The sequence below is a fragment of the Chiloscyllium punctatum genome, unplaced genomic scaffold, assembly GCF_047496795.1.
Source record: "Chiloscyllium punctatum isolate Juve2018m unplaced genomic scaffold, sChiPun1.3 scaffold_196, whole genome shotgun sequence".
NCBI lineage: Eukaryota > Metazoa > Chordata > Chondrichthyes > Orectolobiformes > Hemiscylliidae > Chiloscyllium > Chiloscyllium punctatum.
In genome coordinates this window covers 322,829-341,417 of record NW_027309930.1, presented here as the reverse complement: position 1 = coordinate 341,417, position 18,589 = coordinate 322,829, and the positions used below count along the sequence as shown (strand labels likewise).

The following is an 18,589-nucleotide window of genomic DNA, read 5'->3' as shown; positions in this document are numbered from 1 at the left end:
GGGATGTGTAGGTTATATGCATTAGTCAGGAGTAAATGTCCAGTAATCTGAGAGCAGAATGGTGTTGAGTGGATTATTCTTTGGAACGTCAGTGTAGACTTGTTGGGCCAAATGGCCTGTTTCCACACAGTAGGGATTCCATAAACTTAGAATTGTGTTTCGCTAAACAAAACTGACATTTTTTTAACTGTTGCATTTAAAACTTACCTTTAACTATCAATTGTCAATATGTAAAATATCTCAATGTTACTGAAATCAATGTTCAAACAAAACACTGCACATAAAGATCTTCATGATCATCTGATTACTGTTCAGTGGAATAATCACAGTAAAATTTTATTGTTTCTGAGATCAATCCCCACTATCACAGTAAGGATCTGGTTATCATTCCCTTCAATAAATGCAATCGTTGTCCTGTGGTATTTCAGTTCAGTCGTTATACACCATACTGGTTGTGCAAAGCATGGTTATTCTTTATTATGAAGGGCCAAGGGTTCTAACGGCAAGAAATGTTCGATCTGATTTGATGCATGTTCTCAAACAAGCTTTCACTATAAATATTGCAAAAAATGTGTTTATTTGGTCTTGTTCAACTGCTGATGCTAACATTTTCAGTTCATGTTCATTAAGCATATTTGGAGAAAGTGAGGAAAGCTGTGGTGTTGCAAAAGTGCAGGCACATTCAAAGAGCAGGAGTATGGAAAAGATTCCTGATGAAGGGCTTATGCCCAAAACGTCGATTCTGCTTCTCCTTGAATGCTGCCTGACCTGCTGTGCTTTACTGGAACAATGCTCTTGCCATTAGAAATATTTGACTGAATATTCAGAAACAATACTAAAAGTTACCTCTGCCAATTTAATTTACTGTGCTTTCTATTGACTGAACTTTTCATGTTAATTGCTCCTCTTTTTCTTCTTAAATCTGATACAAATTTCAAAATACAGAACACATTTTAATTCACAATAATTATAAATTTACATTCTCGACAAGAAAACCAATGGAAGGTGATATAGAATTCTTGAACAGCTTACACATTTGAATTAAAAAACAATTCCTTCTAAAAAATGTTTCCACATCTGTATCTTTTTCTCAATTCTAATAATCCTGCAAGTTTATAATTGTCAGTTGATCTCTCTGAATGAGTACCTAATCAATGTCAATGTAACAGCTGAAACATTAACAACAGATTGCTAACTGGGTGTTAAAGACCTTATTTGAATCCAACGAATGTTTGGTATTTACTAGAATTCCACCAGAAAACATTTTTGAATCATAATACAAGAAGTGAGATATGTAAGAGATGTACAAACCTTATTTTTAAATGAACAAACTCCAATATTTCCAAAGCATTTCATTCTTACGGTCAAAATGAACAGGTGAATGGAAAAATAAAAACAAGTTTCTGACAATTCATAAACTGAACAACAATTACAAACTCACTTTGATCAAAGGACAGAGTAATATTTAGATGAATCACAACATTTAGTTACAAAGTGGTAATCAGCTGACCGACAAGTAATAGGTGGTAGCATTTGTTAGTTTACTGAAGGAGCTATCAACTTTATTTCCAACTTATAGCACGAGATAATAATGTTTAATGTGTTTCAATTGTTTGAACTTGCCCCTTTGCAACAAACAAAAATCAATCTCATTACTTAGATATCGTAATCTTTAATTCTGCAACATTTTCAAATATTCTCCAGGAACGTATAGGTGACAGAATTAGATACAGGTATCCCCATTATCTGAAAGTAAAGCGTTATTATGAAACCTGACATAAACTGAAAAGGCGTAGATCGAAGAAGCATTAATTTATATGGGAAACACCTCCTCTTTTCTTCGTAAAAGTGAAAATCCTCTTCAGATTTCTTTCTGTTAGAGAAAACAGGGACAGATGTAAATCTTTTGTAAAAGCAAAGTGGCTAAAGCGAATTTTCCAACACATATTTCTTAGTAACCTGGTAATCTGATAAGTATCAGATTTTGTGATGATTGATATAATAGATAAAAGCAGATCTAATGCTGGATTGAAAAGCAGTTCAGTCTGTGCTCAGGTACTCTCTCATCAACATTCAGATAGATCTTGATATATTTGTGGTGAAGGTGTGATTTGAAACCTTCCCTCGGGTCTAGTAATAGAGACACTGCCACAGCTCCACAGGCTCCTTTCATAATGTTCCCACTCAGGACGGCAGGACAGCAGTATTATGTTTAATGTGGCTTCTCAAATGAAAACTAATCAACTGTTTATTGTAGTAATTCGAATGGAAATTAATTAGGTAGTTACTGTGTGTAATGGACTGGAAATTAAACAATATTTTACAATAACAATAGAATGATGGAATGGTGGATTTAAATAAACAGGAATCTCATTACAATTCATTGAAAGACAAATTGACAAAACTGCGTGATCATTGTACTTTAATTTTAAAAATGCATCAGTCGTTCAATGTGAATATTCAGCCGAAGAGAAGTTCCCTTCCTTTCAACAACGTACAATTTCCACAATTTCAAAATGAACACTCAGTGATAAAGGAAGGAACAAACAGATGCTAATTCTATTTTCTTCACATAAATGTGCGATGAATTTTAAGTAAGGTTCATATATGCAAAAAGGAAACTCTTATTGTGGTTCTAAATACAATAAATGTTGGCATGAAGTGAAACATAATCAAATCAATTTAACTGTGTTTTCTCAGTTAAAATACCGTTCAATATTCAAAGTAGTTATATTGTACACAGTAATATCTTTACATTAATTCACTGCTGAGACATAATTCCACATTTATACCCCTTATAGTGAAGCAAATTTGTGCCAGGAGCCTGAGCAGGTAGGGGAGGTCTTTACTGAGAACTTTGCTTCAATCTTCACGAGTGAGTGGGACCTTGTTCCTTGTGATGACAACGTGAAACAGGCTGATATGGTCGAACAGGTCGATGTTAAGACAGAGAATGTGCTGAAAATATTTAAAAATCATGGGGACAGATAAGTCCCCTGGGCCAGAAAGGATATAACTTAGGTTGTTATGATAAAAGGAGGCAAGTGATTACTGTGTTTTGGCAATGATGTTTGCATCCTCACTGTCCACTGGAGTCATACCAGATGATTGGAGGGTGACAAACGTTATTCCCTTATTCAAGAAGGCAATTGAGATGATCCTGGGAATCATCGATGAGTCAGTCTTACATCAATTGTGGGCAAATTTTTGGAGAGAATTCTGAGAGACAGGATTAATGATTATTTGGAAAAGCATAGATTTATTAGAGATGGTTAGCATGGCTTTGTGAGCGGCAGATTATGCCTCACAAGCCTCATTGAATTAATTGAGGTTGTGGCAAACACATTGGTGAGGACAGAGTAGTGGATGTGGTGTATAAGGATTTTAGCAAGGTGTTTGATAAGGTTCTCCATGGTCGGCTCATTCAGAAAGTAATGAGGCATGGGATACAGGGAAACCTGACTGGTTAGATAATAAAGTGGCTGATCCATAGAGGACAGGGTGAGATTAAATGGATAGTTTTCAGCTTGGAGCACGGTGACCAATGGTGTTCTGAAGGGATCAGTTCTGGGACCTCTGCTCTTTGTGATTTTTACAAATGACTTGGATGAGGAAGTGTAAGGGTGTGTTAGGAAGTTTGCCAATGACACGAGGGTTTGTGGAGTTGTGGATAGTGTGGAGGGCTTTTGTAGGTTGCTAGAGGACATTGACAGGATGCAGAGCTGGACTGAAAAGTGGCAGATGGTGTTAAACCTGGGAAAATGTGGAGTTATTCATTTTGGAATTTCAAATTTGAATGCATATTTTCAGATTAAATGCAGGATTCTTGACAATGTGGAGGAACAGAGGGATCGTGGGGTGCCCGTCCATACATCCCTCATAGCTGACATCTGAGGTGATAGGGTTATTAAGACAGTGGATAGTGTGTTGGCTTTCATTAGTGGGGAGGTTGAGATTAAGAGCCACGAGGTTATGCTGCAGCTCTATGGATCCCTGATGAGACTATACTTGGAATATTATGTTCTGTTCTGATCACCTCATAAGACATAGGATGTGGAAGCTTTAGAGAAGGTGCAGATGAGATTTATCAAAATGTTGTCTGGACTGGAAGGCATGTCTTATGAATAAAGGTTGACAAAGCTGGGGCTTTGGTCATTGCAGTGAAAGAGTTTACTTGATAGCTTTGTGCAAGATGATGAGAGGCATAGATAGAGTGGATAATGAAAGACTTTTCCCTACAAAGTGGCATAATTTTAAGATGAATGGCGGAAGTTGTGCGGAGATGTCAGAGATCGTTTCTTTATACAGAGTGGTGAGTTTGTGGAATACACTGCCAGTGGTGGCAGTAGATTCAGATCCATCAGGGACATCTACGTGACTCTTGGATAGGCACATGGATGATAGTAAATGAAGGGCATGTTGGTTAGTTTGATCTTAGAGTTGGATAAAAGGTCGGAACAACATCGTGACCAAAGGACCTGTACTGTGCTGTACTGTTCTATATTCTATGGATTAAAATTAACAATTATTATATATTAACAACATATAGATTTTCAAAATTCTATTAGAATAATGATAAATTTCATCTTGCTATTTGACTGTACCTCTGCAAAAATGAACAGGAATTATTGAAGGGAAAAGTAATTAGGTTTTTCTAAATTTATAAGGCTGGGATTACACAGATCATTCAAATGAGCAAAAGTCATATTTTTAACAGTGCGCATTGCATCAGAAATAATGGATTCTTTTGTAGGTGTGTTGATTGGAAATAAAATCGATTTTTATATTACTGTATAGGTACTAGGGAAGATTGCATTAAATTCAAATATAAACTTCACTGTAGTTGTTAGCAAGACTAAACTAAAGCATTCTATAATTATTGTCATGCAAATGCCTTAACAATTACTGTTAGAATCCTGAAAAAACAATATATTGTACCATTTTTCAAACAGTCAATAAATTAAATTGTGAACCTCAGTACACTTGTTACCCAGATCAATTATTATGCAATTTTTGTAATGGTAATGACTTGATAACTAATGCTAAAACCTAAACAGATAAATTGGTTCAATACTTTATCAGCATGTTCCACTGAAATTGATTGGATATTTATGAAGATCGGTAAACTGAGGGACAAAACATAATAGATCGCTTGATTGAATTGAAAAAAAAAGAGACAGTGTTTATTGAACAGAATTGTTTTTGTTTAAAATGGAATTGATGCAAGAATAATATATTTTCTTCCACTGGTTTTCTTGTAGAGACATGTTTTTTTTTAATTGTCATGATTCAACGTTGAGATACTTGTGTCAGAGTCGGCAAAGGGGAGAGTGAGAGAGAATGAAATTCTAAAAAAGCAGAAAGGAAAGGAACTGGCGAGCAGAGGAGCTCCAACTGTACTGTCTCACCCTGCCCACATCTTATTGGGTAAGTTGGAACGCAGACTAGTCAAGCAACAAGCTGACAGTCATACGCACAGAATCATAGCTTACAATGTTCTAGACACCACCGTCACCATCCCTGTATGTCCTGTTCCACCGGCAGGACATGGATGTAACTGAAATGCTGGAACATGCAGGGTAATGGAGTAAGATCTGCAGAATATGATCAATGTGATTTATTTGACATTTCTCCAGAATATTAAACTCCAGTACAATTTTGAAAAGTTACTAGCATCATCAGACTTGAACTACAAATGTCAGAAAAAGAAATATCAGAAAGTTACTGCACACTTGGCCAATCCTGAGTATGTGTTGGCTGTAATAGAACTCCCCAGGCTTTACAGCTTTTTGTACTCACCATTGAGAGCAAAAGTTTCAGACTGAACTCTGCCCTCTATGCTTTTATAATCAGTTTTTTAGCATATTTCTTTGGCAGCTGCACACACCTTATGACCTTGTTTCTTTCCCAGCTCTAACTCCATTCCCTGTGGCCTTGAGGGACAACCATTTCTGCTGTTTATTCTCTCCTGCCTTCCCCCGTGTGACAGACTGTCTTTATGTCCTTGTCTCCCCCACCACCCCCCCCCCCACACGCGACCTTGCTCACAACCTGTTACATTTCCAATGTTTCCCAGACTTCTGTAACTTTCATAGCGCTCCCTGGGTCAATGGCACGAGTTTTGAGTTCTCTTCCTCCTGAGATAATCAGAAATTTTTCTGGTTGCAGTTTCCCCCAGACTTTATTTTGAAAAGCAGAGCATTTGTGTCAGAGTCAAGAATTTGTGAGCCTTCATCCACAATTCCTAGCATTTGGATTTCTACTCAGGGAAAAGACCTTGTCTGTTTACCCTATCCATGATACTAATGATTTTATAAACCTCTACGGAGGTCATCCTTCAGTCTCTGATGCTCCAGGGAAAGAAAGCCCCAGCCTTTTTGCTCTCTTCCTGCAGCTCAAACACTTCCAATCCTGGCAATATCTTTGTAAATCTTTGTTGACCCTTTCAAGTTTCACAACATCCTTCCGATTGATGGAGAACAGAATTGCACACAATATTCCAAAAGAGGCCTAACCAATGTCCTGTACATGACCTTCCAACTTCTATACTCAATGCTCTGATCAATAAAGGAATGTATTCCAAACACTTTCTTCAATATCCTATCTACCTGCAACTCTATGTTCATGGAAATATGACCCTGCACTGCAAGATATCTTTGTTCATCAACACTATCTAGGAAAGTGCCACTAAGTGTATCAGTCCTGTTAAGATTTGCTTTTCCAAAATGCAGCATGTCACATTTATCTGCATTAATCTCCATCTGCAACTTCTCACCCATCTGAACAACATCCTGTTGTAATCTGAGCCAACCCTCTTCGCTGTCCACTATACCTCCAATTTTGGTGCAATCTGCAAACTTACTAAATATACCTCCTATGCTCATATCTAAAGCATACGTATAAACGACGAAAAGTAGTGGACCCAGCACCGATCCTTGCGGCACTCTACTGGTCACATGCCTCCAATCTTAAAAACAACCCTCCACCACCATCCTGCCTTCTACATTTGAGCCAGTTCTGTATCCAAACGGCTAGTTCTCCCTGTATTCCATGAGATCTAACCTTGCTAACCAGTCTTCCATGGGGAACCTTGTCGAGCGTTTTACTGAATTCCATAGATCATGTCCACCTCTCTGCCCTCAACAATCCTCTTTGATACATCTTCAAATGTATCTTCAAATAACTCAATCAATTTTGTGAGACATGATTCCCCATGCACATAGTCATGCTGATTATCACTAATGAGTCCTTGCTTTTCAGAACACATGCACATCTTGTTCCTCAGGATTCCCTCCAATAACTTGCCCAGCATCAATGTCAGGCTCACCGGTCGATCGCCCCCTAGCTTGTCCTTACCACCTTTCTTAAATAGTGGCACCACGTTAACCAACCTCTCGTCTTTTGGCATCTCACCTGTGATAATCGATGATACAAATATCTCAGCCAGAGGCCCAGCAATCACATTCCCAGCTTCCCAGAGTTCTCTGGTTCACCTGATCAGATGCTGGGGATTAACCAGTCTTTACGGGTTACAAGACACCCAGCACGTCCTCGTCTGTAAGATGGACATATTCAACATGTCGACATCTATTTCCCCACATTCTATATTGCCTATGTCCTTCTCCATAGTAAACACTGATGCAAAACATTCAGTTACTATTTTTCCCATCTCCTGCTGCTCCACACATAGGCTGCCTTACTGATGTTTTTGGAGCCCTATTCTCTCTCGAGTTACCCTTTTGTTCTTAATGTATTTATAAACACCCTTGGGATTTTTCATATCCCTATTTGCCAAAGCTATCTCATGTCCCCTTTTTGCCCTCCTGATTTCCCTCTTAAGTATACTCCTACTGTCTTTAATGCTCAGGGTTCTTTGGGATCTTTGGATTGGAATAAATGCAAAATATTACATCTTGAAAAAACAAACGAGGGTAGACTTACATTAATTAAAAACAGGGCCTCAAGTTGTGATATGGAACAAAGAGGCTGAGGGGTTCGGGTCTTTCAAGTCTGTGTCACATGTAGACAGGGTGGTTAAGAAGGTGCTTAGCACAATTGCCTTCATTGCTCAGACCTTTGAGTACAAGAGTTGGGACATTATTTTGGATGTTGGGGAGGCCTTTTCTGGAATTCAGTGTCCAGTTCTGGTCATGCTGACATCAGGAGGACATTATGTAGTTGGAGCAGATTCAGAAGAGATTCACCAGGATGTTGATGGGAATGGTTAGTTTGAATTATAAGCAGAGGCTGGATATGCTGCGACTTCTTTCACTGGCGCGCAGGAGGCTGAGGAGTGACCTTATTTGACGTTTCTCAAATCATGGAGGGGTGGTATCAGTAATTTGAACAGCAGGTGTCCTTTCTAGGAAGGGACGCGATTCAAGACTGGGTACATACCTTTTAAGGTGACAGCAGAACGGCTTTAAAAAGACGTTCGGGATTTTTTTAATTTTTGTTCAGACAATGGTTTGTGTGTGGAATGAACTATCAGAGGAAGTGGTAGTTGTGAATCAAATTACAATTTTAGGGGGCACAGTGGCTCAGTAATTAGCCCTGCTGCCAGGGCCCCAGGTTCGATTCCAGCTTTGAACAACTGTCTCTGTGGGACTTGAACATTCTCCCAGTGTCTGCATGGGTTTCTTCCAGGTGCTCCAGTTTCCTCCCTAATGAGAGAGCAGCCCTATGGTCTGCTAGGACAATGCTGCCTTTACCTTTTACACATTGATGCCACTGTGTCTCTGGGATGGGGAGAGGAAATGCTGAAGGTAGTGGATGGGACACCACTCAGGCACAGTGCTTTGTCCTGGAGGATGTTCACTTTATTTAAAAGTGTTGGGGGCTGCACTGATGCAAGCAAGTGGACAATGTTCCAACAGAATCCTGATGTGTGCCTTATAAACAAGCAGACATTGGGGAATCAGGGATTTGGGGAAACTGAGGTGTTCTCCTTGTAGCAAAGGCAATGAGAGGAGCTGTGACAGAGGGGTTTAGAAAAGTTACACGTTATAATAATAAATCTTATACCCATCAGCTCATTATACAAGGATTACAGGACACACATTAGAGGTTTGGGAAGATTCAAAGGAGAACTTTTATGCAGCAAATGGGATTCAGATGGAATACAATGCTCACACACAATGTAAATATCCAGGTCCTGATGAATTGACTAATTCAATCAGAGTTAGGTGTTACAATGACTGAGATTACCATCTGAATATGCACCTGTAGTATCCTGTCATACAAGTTTATAAAATCTGTCACTGTCAGTTCAGGTTAGAAACTCGCACCATCCCCTCCTCCTGGCCCAGGATGACTGGACACATTACCCCTTGTGGAGGTCAGCAGTCAGTTCAGGTGGAAATCTATGTGGGTTTCTAGGAGTTTCCACCTTGGAATTTCATGTGACTGAACAGGGCAGATCTTTGACACATGGGACTGAATATTCCAAGAGTCAGTGAGATGTGAAGAGCAGGATTTGCTTCTTTTTTACTGTTCCGTGTTGCTGCTGTGGTTCATCAATAAGACATGGGGGGTGAAAGGCTCATGCAGCTCGATGGGCAAGTTGTCTCCATTCTGACCAATGGGCAGCAAGCACCTCCCATCGAGTATCTCTAAAAACAGAGCAACTATGCATGCTTCACACTGCCCACTGCTCCCAGTAAATGTTTAGAAGAATGGAGGGGGAGGGGCGGGGGGAACTCCTGGAAAAGGCATAACTGTAAAGTTCCACGAGGATTGTGAAGAGAGAGAGATGCACAACAGAAGGGGGCAACAAGATGTCAGATGGAATATAATTTGTGAAAAAGTGAAGGGGATGATAAGAGAACAGAGTGCTATTTTCATGGTGAAAACTGTAGAAAGCTGCACCACAAAGGGATCGGGGCGGTAATTGTGCAGGAAAACACTGAAAGCTCGCAGATTCTGGGTCAGTCATGAAATCAAGGGTTCATTTCAGATTCGTCAAGTTTAAGGTAACACCGACATGGGTAAGGGGTTTCAGTAACAATGGAGCAAGGGTGAGGTGGAGACAAGCAACATTTTAGAGATTGGAATTCCTGGTGTTTGTGATTGCGTAATGTCTGATCAGAAGGTCACCTTGGGGTTACAGATATGACAGCAATTTTGTGAAGAGTCTAGTTCTATCTCAGACTGCACCCAGAGAGAGGGAGGGGCTCAGCAGTAAGGGAAAGGAATTTGTAATAGCAACTGAAGGTAATGGGTTTAACCGTAACAATGTTTCTTTGAAGGAAATTGCAGTTAATCGAGTAGTGGGAATGTGATAAGCAGTTTGGTAACTGAGCAACAGTGGAGCAATGGAGAGGGATGGTGGGGAAGGAGAGCTGGACATCGTCAGTGTACATGTGAAACCTCACACTGTGCTTTTGGACAATGTCACTTCCTGGCAGTGCGTAGGTGAGAAACAGGAGGGACCAAGGATAGATCCTTGAGAGACACCAAATACAAGGAATTCAGAAAAGAAAGGGAGAGTGGAGATGGAGCAGGATTTACAAATGATGGTGAGGTCAAATGTTAGTTTTTTTTGCAGAATGGTTGAGAAGGACATAACCAGAAAAGACAGACAGACAGAACAAGGAACAATACCTGTGAATTGGGGAGGGGGAGTGATGAGGAGGAAACAGAGTTGGAATGTCTGTAGTTTAGTGAGACGAGTAAAAGATCAAGATGAGCTCTGATAAGGCATGACAAGAGACTGGAGAAAGATGTAAGTTTGGGACAAAAATCAGGAACACCATGTGAGGCAGTTAGTCTCGGTGGGCTAGTGGGAGGGAGAGAAGCAGCAGAGGCAGCTGATCGGATTGTCTCAGTCTTAGTGACAGAGATACTCAATGTGCTCCTTGCTCTTGTTGTTGGAGGGAAGGCTGAAGGAGACAGGATAATGGACAGTGTTTTACAAAGAAACAAAACCAGGGTTAGTGATATTTAAAATGAGTGAACAAACCTAATGTATTTAAATTTTATCCAGAATATTAAAATGTACAACTGAAGTCCTTGTTTGAATCTCAGCTCGGCAGATGATAGAATCTGAATTGAAGAAAAAAATAACTGGAATTAGGAATCTCCTGATCTCCATGGAACTATTGTCAATGGCGAAAAAAATCCTGCCAACCTGACAGTCGCCCAACAAGCTACTCACTGTATTAATCACTGCAAAGTCTCAACAAAGGAATGAAACTGGATGGACCACTTGGCATCTAACAAGGCATTAGGAAATACAACCACAGAATCAGCCCTCTCGACTCTGCAACATCCTGCTCACTAACATCTGTTTTTTTTTTGTGCCGAGCTGTCTCACAGACTAGTCAAGGAACAGCCTGACATCGTCATACTCACAGAGTAACCCCTTACAGATAATAGCCAGACACCACAATAACCATCCTTAGATAGACTGTGATGATGGAACAGTACAACAGGTCAGGCAGCATCCGAGGAGCAGGAGAATCGACGTTTTGAGCCTAAGCCCTTCATCAGCCTGACCTGCTGTGCTTTTCCAGCACCAGACCCTTGACTCTGATCTCCAGCATCTGCAGTCTTCACTTTCTCCTGAAATCTCTGGATATGTCCTGTCTCACCAGCAGGACAGACCAGGCAGAGGTGATGGCACAGTGGTGTACACACAGGAACCATTTGCCTTGGGAGTACTCAGCATTGACTTTGGACACCAGGAAGTCACATGGCTCCTGCCGATTACCACGTACCGTGCTCCCACAGCTGATGAATCAGTGCTCCTCCATGTTGAATAACACTTGGAGGAAGCACTGAGGCAATAAAATGGTGACAAGGCTCCTCTGGGTACAGGATTTCAATGTCCTCTACCAAGAGTAGCTCAGCAGCAGGATTACTGACTGAGCTGGTCGGGTCCTCAAGGACATAGCTGCTCAACTGGGTTTGCAGCAGGTGGTAACGGAACCAGCAAGTGGGAAAAACATACTAGATCTTATCAGTATGAATCTGCCAGCTGCAAATGCATCTTTCCATGACAGTATCGGTAAGAGCAACCATCCCACAGTCTTTTTGGAGACAAAGCCTCACCTTAAAGTTAAGAAAAACCTCTATTGTGCTGAGTGGTACCATCACCGTGCTAAATAGGACAGATGTAGGAACTCAAACTGGATCTCTCTGAGGCATTGTGGGATAACAACAGCAGCAAAACTGTACTCCGGCACAATCTGTAATCTCATGGGTTTGTAAATCCTGCACTCACCCATCACAATGGACAGGAAAGGACAGCATGCCATGAGCAGCACCAGACAGACCTAAAACTGAAGTGTACACCTGGTGAAGCTACCAAGCAGGACTATCTTCATATCAAACAGCATCAGCAGCAAGCAACAGAGCTTAGTGATCCCACAACCAATGGATCAGATCAGAGCTGTGCAGTTCTGCCACACCCAGTTGTGAATGGTAATGGACAATTAAACAACTCTTTGCAGGAAGCACCACAGATATCCCCACCCTTACTGATGGAGGGGTCTCACACATCCATGCAAAAGACAAGGTGACAGCATTTGCAGTAATTTTCAGCCAAATGCAAAGTGAGATGATCCAAGTCAGCCTTCTCCACTGGTTCCTAACGTCACAGATGTGAGCTTTAAGCCAGTTCAATTTAGGTCGAACAATATCGAGAAATGGTTAAGTAGTGTAAAGGCTGTGGGTCCTGCTAACATTCTGGCAATAACACTGATAGATTGTGCTCCAGAACTTACCACCCCCCAATTCACGTACCGCTCCAGCACTGGCATCTACCGACAATGTGGAACATTGCCCAGGGATATTCAACACAAAAACACAGGGCAATCCAACCCAGGCAATTTCCATCGATCAGTCAACACTCGATCAGCAATAAAGTGTTGGAAGTAGTCATCAACAGGGCATTCAAATAGCAGCTGCTCAGCAACAGCCAGCTGAGTAACACTAATTTTAGGCTCCACCAGGGCCACTCAGCTCCCGATTGTGTTACTGCCCTGATTCACAACCTGACAACCAGCTGAATCCCAGAGGTGAGGTGAGAGTGACAGCCCAGTCCCACTCCAACACCACTATTTCTAGGTGATTCCACCCTCATCTCAACTCATATACTGAAACTCTCATCCATTGTGTGTCATCTCAAAACTTAATTATCCAAACACACTCCTGGCCAGCCTCCCAAATTCAACCTCCCTGTAATCTCAAGAAAAAAATGAAAGCTCTATCACCTACGTGTTCACTTCTCTCAAACATGTTCATCCATCAAAAGGCTCCTATTCATAAGCAACAACAATTTAAAATTCTCATTCTTGATGTGATTCCTGGCTGTTATCATCCCTAGCTCCCTGCACCACACATCCTTTGTCGAGGTCTCAACCCATTTTCTTCGAGACTCCCAACGATTTGTTAATTCATTACTTCAACTGTGTAGCTGATTCTACAGTTACTAAAGCAACATGGTCTGGAATTTGCAGACAAAACCTCACAGGTCTGCTTTTTACCTTTAAGAAATCCCTCAAAGCCTGCTTTTTGGCAATGCTTTTGGTCACCTGACCTAAAATCTCCATCTCTGGCCTTATTTCTAAAGTTCTCGATAGTATTTTTGTAAAATTATAAGCATGATAATAAAACTACAAACAGTTCTTGATTTGGACATTATCTTCAAATAATCACTTTTGCTGAATGAATACTCTGTAATGTCTCTTACCCAACCACATTGTGGGAGCACCTTCGTCACACAAACTGCAGCTGTACAAGAAAGTCAAACATCACCCTCTCCACAAGCAATAGGGCTTTGGCATTAATCACTGGTATCTGTGGAAGGAGAAACACAGTTCGTGTTTCAGGGAGTGCAAAATGGATCACAGGGAATGAAAATGGTGCAGAATTTGATAGTCAGAAATGGAAGGAAAATACACTTGCTTGTTGGAAAAAAGAATTCTTGATTCAAAAATATTCAAGAAAAAAGTAATCTGATAATACAGCAGTACATGGTCAGGGGCTGGGCCGCAGTGAAAAACTTATTTACAAAGGGTCTATAAAAGTAATAATAGAGTAGTAAACAGACCAAAAATACACCCATGGTTCGAGACTGAGGAAGCTAGATATTGACAAAGTGGTTATGAGGGAGCCCAGAGGTGAATCAGAGCAGTATTGGCTGTTATGATCACAATGACTCGACCCCAGAGAAAGGCTGCACATGCGCCTTGCTGCACCTTGCCCCCTACAAAGATGGCGGCGGTGCACATGTCCAGTGAATCGTTGTCCCGAATAAAGATGGCGGCGCTCACTCAGGCCTGCAGCCGCTGAAGCAAACTCTCCATTTACTGCAAACCCGGGACTGGGGCGTTCAAATTTGTGTTTTCCGACGTGCACAATTTGTTTGGAAAACCTCTCCGCTCATAGCAACACAGTTTTTCTCCCGTTTCCCTGTTTATTTCTTTCCTTACCGTATCCTTTCCCGAGCATTCATTTCATCAACTCTGCGCCGCGCGCGAGGGTGATCACATGCTTTGGTTTAGCTCCGCCCTTCATTCACTTTGATTGGTTGGAGGACCAACATCACGCTCGGTCCTCCAGCTCAGCCCACCGTCCTTTCATGGGCCCGGTGCTGACATCAATCACCCGCGGGTCACTTTGTTGGCTCGAGCAAGCGCAGTGCGTCCTGCTTTAGCTGCTATGTTGGGTAATGTGATGGGAGTGTTCACTGAGGGCAAGAATTCCCTTTGTGTGAGCTCTGCAGTAGATTTCCTTTATTCATGGAGGGAATTGCCTTCCTACTCATGACTGCATAGCTGTGATTGATGAATCAACGCTATCTGAACCAGTACATAAACACCCCATTTTCACAACATCTGTGATCTTTAGCACATTGTATCACACTCTTCTTTGGAAACAAAAAAACATGAAACGGAGCCTCAAGGAATCGGAGCAGGAGTAGGGCATTCATCGCCTTCAGCTTGTTCCCCCATTCTATCAGATCATGGCTGGGCCAATCCAGACTTCAAAACCTCTTTTATGCTAGATCCGCATAGCCCTCAACTGCTCAATATTTCAAAAATCTATCTGCCCTCTTTTAAAATAATTTGAAATAGTAGGGAATCTGTGATTATATGTGGAAACAGGCCCTTCAGCCTGAAGCCAGAACAACACTCCAAAGAGTAACCCAACCATTCCCCTCCCACATTTAACTTTCACAATTGTTTGGGTGAGAAAATTCTAGTCATTCACTGAAAGAAAAAAATCTTTACTTTTTCTAAAATGAATGTTCCCTTATGTAATATCCCCTGGTTTGAGACTTCACTGGTGCTAGAAGATCTAGTCAACATCTACCCTGTCAAGCTCCTCAGAATCTTGTTTTCATAAGATCACCCCTGCTTATCTATTCTTGATAGCTCAACCCTTTTGTCGTCAAAGCAGCTAACTGAATCTTTTTTGAATGGTCTCTGATGTTAGTTTATCCTTTATTAAATATGGGAGCTAACACTGCATACAGTACTCTACGTGAGTACTCAGCAACAGCCATTGTGGTTACCCAATCCTCAGTCCAATCTAATACATTTCACCGATACCATGAGCTTCTAAATTGTGCAATTAACTTTTATGTAGCACCTTCTCATTTGCATTTTTAAAAATCCAAACACAGAACATCATTGGATTGCCCTTTATCACCCCTGCTTGTTATCTCCTCAATGAACTATCGCAAATTTGTCAAATATACTTTCTCTTTCACAAAACCCAGTCTACCATGTTTAATGATAAGCTTTTCTAAATATCCTGCAATTTCTTACTTTAATATTCGACTCTGTAGATTCTTTCAGTAGATTTGCTAAGTATAATTCCCCTCTCTTAAATCCATGTGGACTCTGTCCAATCCTGTCACTGTTCGGTAAGAAACTTGACTGTACTCCAATGTAGTTAGTAAATGTATCTGTATTTATTTTTAAAAATTGATTACTTATAAATGCTGGACCCATGCAATATCAATGAATTAGTGACTCTGAAATTGGGTTATAATTTTTTTTCTGTTAATTTTTTTTCGTAGTGTGTTATGCAGACAGCACCAAGTGATCACTCTAAATTGTGAGTAACTTTGAAAATGTGAGAAACAAAGCCCACTCACTTCAATAATTTCAGTCCGAGACAAGATCTGAATCAGTAGTGTCATTTATTTTACACTTGCAAGTGGGTGTGATGTCCACTGTCTACAAGGCAAGGGACATACACACACCAAATTCAATTCATACACAACATTTATATGATTTGATGTCTATTGTTTTACACTGCTCCCTCCCCTGTTTACATCGTCCACTTCCCAAAGACCGGCCCTCATTACCCCTGTTTATCTCTTGCCTTATCCGGCCTTGTCTGTGACAAAATGCTTATTCCTGGCCTCACAAGGCTGTTTGACCTCATCCTGCTGTAGGTCATTGTTAGGCATATTCTTTCTTCATCATTACTCACCCCCTTCATCTGTGCCTTTCCCGAGGCCGTTCTGATCCCTATAACCCTTTTAATTGGGGTTTGTTCCTGTGTTTTTGTAAAATTGGGAAGCAGATGTTTATAAGTACTGTTTGTACAGGCGTATCTCGCTTAACTTCATCCCCTCACAACATCTTATCTACTTGCCCATAATGTCTACCTTCTGACATACAGTTTTAGCTAATGCAAAAACAATTATATATTTCCTCCACATCGTTTCCATTCTTGTTGACTCAGCTCTTGGCTAAAACAATTACACACTGGTGTGAGTTCATTTTACTTTGTAAGATGGAATTGCGGAATTGCAGAAGTAACATTAATTTACCTATATCTCACAATTTCCCCCTTTTCGTTAATTACCATTTGTTATCTTCTGCATTTTTCTTTTAGGGGCACCTGTTTCATCAAGGCTGTTTCAATCAGTCTTTGGGTGAGCCCTCGTATACAGGGTATGATCATTTTTATTAATTGTTACCCACCAAAAGAGAGCTGACTCAAAGCCTGCTGCAATCTGGTTACAAGCCTTGAATTCATCAGGTACGCCCCTAGGGACTCCTACCGAATCGAGATAAATCCTGTCATCGAAAGAAGTGTCTAACAGTAATCTCTTACCCCTTCCCTTTTTCCCTCCTATCTTTTCCTTCTCAAATGCCAGGGTAAATGGAATTGCCAATTTTACAATTGCACATATCCCTCTCCAATCTGGAGGTAGCGTGGGTCTCAATATTTTGCCTCCACAGTCCCACCACAGATCCGCTCGGGGAACCTTCAGAGCTGAGTAGTTCCCTCCCTTCTCCATTTCGGTTACATTCTTAATTTCTGTACATAATTTCAGCTCCCCCAAATCTTTCGACTTACTTGTACCTCGTCTACGCGCACACGACGTGTGATTTCCAACTGCGGCAGAAAACAGGGACAGTGCCGCAGCTCTGAGATACATCTTAAGTCCTATGGGGATAGCCTTGGGGATGGTACTTAGTATAGTGGTCTCATCACAGTGCACCAGACCCCCTTCCATCTTTCTTTTACAACTTTTACATCTTTCTTCTCCAAGGGAGGGAACATCAGAGATAGGGAGGTACAATTCCTATCATTCCATGCAGTCTCATCCTGATACAGGGCTATCATACATTTCATGCCCTTCCTGTCTCGCTTCCACCCGAGCGGAAAGGGAAGCCCCTGGGCCACTGTCCGACCGGAGGCACATGCATAATAATTGGTCTTGTACAGACTTTTCACAGTATACTTTACCCATTCAACCCAGGCATTTGCATCCCCGTACCCAGTTTCTATTTCAATGGTCTGTTTCAAGTCCTTTACCTCTATAAATTTTACTACTTTAGGATCAGTGGGAGGGGTGAAAGATTGTATCTTATTACCCAGTAGTTCTACCCGTTTTCCCTGTCCTACGCTAATTCCAAAAACAATAGCCAAAGAAATCCTTCCCATTTGCTTTCATTTCTATCCCAAATGTTTCATTTCATTGTATCTCATAGGTGCCCCCCCCCCCCCCCCCACCCACCAGGATTGTTTCGTGCCATGTGGTTTTCCTTATCATTAGGTATATTGGGTTACACTTTTTATCGGGACAATCGCGAGCTGGTCGGAAGGGGGTCTGGTGCACTGTGATGAGACCACTATACTAAGTACCATCCCCAAGGCTATCCCCATAGGACTTAAGATGTATCTCAGAGCTGCGGCACTATCTCTGATTATCTACATCCCCACAATTTACTAAGCTGCATACATCAGCGTCTATTATTTGTGGATTATCAGACTTGGGGACCGTTAATAATACATATGAAAATGATATTTGACAAAATCCCAATACTAAAAGGGCTAGCATCATATCTCTAGCAGCATTCCCAGTATTCTAACCATCATGCTGAATATACAATTTTACAGAAATAATCCCGCGCTCGCGTCGCCACTGTATAATCAGTTACTCAAAGTCTCTTTAGCCTGAGTTTCAGCGAATCTTGCGTTGATTCGGCTGTCCAGACTTCTTCCTCAACTGGAGGGTCCACTGGCCCTTTGATCCGAGTGTAGTGAGTCCAGCCTTTCTCTGCTGTCCTTATCGCTGTTTCAGGGGTCAAAAGAGCCTGGTACGGCCCTTCCCAGT

The 18,589-nt window shown here is 41.2% G+C and overlaps 1 long non-coding RNA gene across 1 annotated transcript; it reads right to left on the bottom strand.

Moving 5' to 3' along the window:
- Positions 1-1,827: 1,827 nt before the first annotated feature.
- Positions 1,828-14,492, bottom strand: LOC140471898 (uncharacterized). Its single transcript, XR_011957247.1, has 3 exons — positions 14,436-14,492; positions 13,694-13,800; positions 1,828-1,873 (listed from the first exon to the last, which is right to left on the bottom strand). It is a non-coding gene; the product is annotated as an uncharacterized lncRNA (long non-coding RNA).
- Positions 14,493-18,589: the final 4,097 nt, after the last annotated feature.